This window comes from Macrobrachium nipponense, chromosome 40 (genome assembly GCF_015104395.2).
Source record: "Macrobrachium nipponense isolate FS-2020 chromosome 40, ASM1510439v2, whole genome shotgun sequence".
NCBI lineage: Eukaryota > Metazoa > Arthropoda > Malacostraca > Decapoda > Palaemonidae > Macrobrachium > Macrobrachium nipponense.
This window is the reverse complement of record NC_061101.1, coordinates 22,746,769-22,749,955: the sequence shown is the minus strand read 5'-3', so window position 1 is coordinate 22,749,955 and position 3,187 is coordinate 22,746,769. Positions and strand designations below refer to the sequence as shown.

General features: G+C 36.2%; 1 long non-coding RNA gene across 1 annotated transcript; it reads left to right on the top strand.

The window, feature by feature from the left end:
• Nucleotides 1–363: 363 nt before the first annotated feature.
• Nucleotides 364–2,797, top strand: LOC135211990 (uncharacterized). The gene is made up of 3 exons (XR_010313801.1): nucleotides 364–764; nucleotides 1,821–1,925; nucleotides 2,738–2,797. It is a non-coding gene; the product is annotated as an uncharacterized LOC135211990 (long non-coding RNA).
• The last annotated feature ends 390 nt before the right edge of the window (nucleotides 2,798–3,187 follow it).

The window sequence follows — 3,187 nt, the reverse complement described above, 5'->3', positions numbered from 1 at the left end:
TCAAAGTACCAGCTAGCCGTTCTGCGCCAATCGTGAACAGATTCTGAACTGTTAGAAAATTTTGAAATCGTTTTCAGTATCAGAAATTAACAATACTGTCTGCTGCATCGAACATTACTGAATTATAGTTAGACATTTTTCCTATTATGTTATAAAGGGAGAAATTTAAAACTAGTATCTTGTTCTTTTTTTACTGCAATATGACCAAACCCTAATTAGAGATTTTAATTGCTCCATAGTTATGTCATCGCGGAATCGATGAGTAAGTTTAGATTCGCGAAACGAAGACGTCGGATTGAGATATTTTTAGCGAATTAATAACGCGAAATTATTAGTAAAAGGAGAATTATCGTCTAGAGACTTCATATCTTAATCATGTTAACTTTGTTCTGGTTTTAATAACTCATACATTTAATGTTTCCATACAACACTAGACGTCTGGTTAATTAATGTCCATTACTGTAAGGCAGACGAGATCGTTTTTATAAAAAGAGGGTCATAAACATACGCTTTTTTCTTGAGGGAAATCCGATCGGAGCGAGATAAAGCTACGTATTTTAAATTGGATTTTCTTTTTATCTCACTGAAACGACTTGGCTTGTGTCAAAGCGACTTTGTAGATGTATTGAAATGACACCTTGAACCAGGAACAATGAACTAGGGAACAGGAAACATGAACCAGTGACCAGGAATTCTGAAACAGGGACCAGGTATAGGATGCTGTTCAACCGTCACGACTGGGCAGGATTTAATCTTTGTAATTTGTGAGTTTTTTTTTAATCTAGTTGGATAATCTTAGAAAAAAACATCAATCTGTCAATAGCTTGCATGGGTTGATAGGAATGTAAACTTGTTTACACATAGTAAAAAAAATGCATGAAGCTTTTTTGGCATCAAACATTGATGCTCTTACATATCAGTATGAACATTAAGATGGAAATAGGTTAATCAAATTTAATCAGTGTTGAAGGTTTAAGATTTTCCCCAGCAATGCCATGTTAAGTCATACAGAAAAAAAATAGGAACAAGAAATGCATTCTCAGTTCATATTTGAATATAAAGTCTATGCAAACTATTATAGAGATGACTTAAATCAACAACTTTATAAACCGTTTTCCATTCATGATCTGAATCTGGTTTGATATTAGGTATGTCGTGCTGAATATTCCTCGTATAGATTTTTATTGTGTCCTTCTGGTTTGTTTTAAAACCAATTTGTTAATACGGAGTTGTTGGTGAAGGCCTTTCCAACACTGGTTGCTTGATGAATCAGTTACAGTCCATAGTGGTTTTTTTTTTTTTTTTTTTTTTTTTTTTTTTTTTTTTTTTTTTTTGTTTTTTTTTTTTTTTTTTTTTTTTTTTTTGGGGGGGGGGGGGAGATTTTGATTTCTGTAGTATTTTTAAGACTCCCGGCATCACAATACCAATGTGTTGTCGAAATAGTATATTCCATGGTTGACCTTTACTACTGTAATATTCTACAACCTGACACCTTCATTATACATCAGTTATGGAAGATCAGTATTGTTTTATTAATTTCATGGCTTCCTGAATTAATAACGATAATAATTCTGTGCTATCTTGGCATTGCACACGCAACGTACTGTACCCTCAAAAAGCACAGATTACTTTCTGCTTTTCACACCTAAAAGCAGATGAGTTTTCCTGGGTAATCCTAAAAGGACAGAGCTTTGGGTCTACAAATCAACTCCATAAACTTGCAGCATCATTTACCCAAATTTGAGGCATCCAAAACATTCCTTGAGGGTTTGGGTTAGATTCAAATGACACTGCTAATGATTGATTTTTTCCCTTCATAGGTCTATGGACGTTGTGAATTATTGGTTACGCTACATCCACAATAAAGCAGCCTTGAAGTTCAGGTTGATCTACGACTATATAATGTGTCCAGATACTCCTAAATGGTAAGGAGTTGCTTATCCCCCCCTAATCTTTGCCAAAGAAGCATATACCATATGTACAGTGTATCAGAAAATAACACTGATGTAAACGAATATACGGAAGGTTAATTTGTTTAATCATCAAATTCCTGGTATAATGAAGGATAATGCGTTCATGATAAAGCTTAGAGACTTCACAACGTAAAAACCAGTGTGGGTGACCCAGTAACTGATTTGAAGAGAAGGAATGCAATATAAACAGTTTTGTTTGGAAATTCAATGGGTCTTTGTTCATTTTTTGTAAAATTCGTAACAATACCATTTGTTGAAGGCCTTTCTAACCGACTGGCATTCGAAGTAACATGTTTTTGGGTGGTACTGTACACTAATTGTGTTAAGAACTAAACAGATTAAATCTTTCGAAAAGTGTGACATCATCTGAAGCGTCTGGCAACAATGCATTCAGAAAGTCGTTTGCACAGAATGCTGTTGTGAAAGGAGGTAGCTTCCTTGAAGTGTTAGCTCCTCACATTCCCAGGTGCCTCTTGTTTTATATTAAATTTTTCATTTTTGATTTTTTTCCATGCAGGTGATTTTTATCTGATATTAAGCTTATTAATTTTAACACTATAGTTTCTCCTGGGTTTGACCCATTTTAATTGGTGTCACTTAAATCCCAAACCAAGCTGCATAAAGGGTGAGGAGGGAGGTTAACGCAGGAATAAATAACTATCTTAGTAAGTCAATTTCTTCTTTTTTTTAGGGTGAGTTGTTAAGCTTAATCGTTTCGTACTCAAGTAAATTTTGATTTCTACAGAGATTTTTTTCAACTGCAGGATGATTGCTACAGTGTATGCTGGGTCTGCACACACCTAGTGCCGAAGGCCTTCCAATAATACTTGACCCATTGGGACTAACATCCTACGAAATCCCTCAGCCCCACAAGCGTAGCCTGAGTTTTTTTTCCTCATAGATAGGGCCCCACCGTAACTGTAAGGCACCTTAACACAATCACTGACAGGTGAAGGCAAGTTTAGTGATTAAAGAAGATACCAATCCAAAGACCCAACCAAGGTACTCATTCTTCATAAGATTTTCATAGGAATGTGCACCCTTACAGTTAAGGTATATGGGACCCCAAACTACAAAAGCGGAGTGCTTGGGGAATTTCCTCCCGCCAACAGCACCACATTCTCGGTCGGTACCTTGGGTTGGCATTACCCTGAGGGCCCTCGTTAGCCGTTCTCCTTCAAGGATGAAACAAGAGGCATGGATCTCGCCACGAC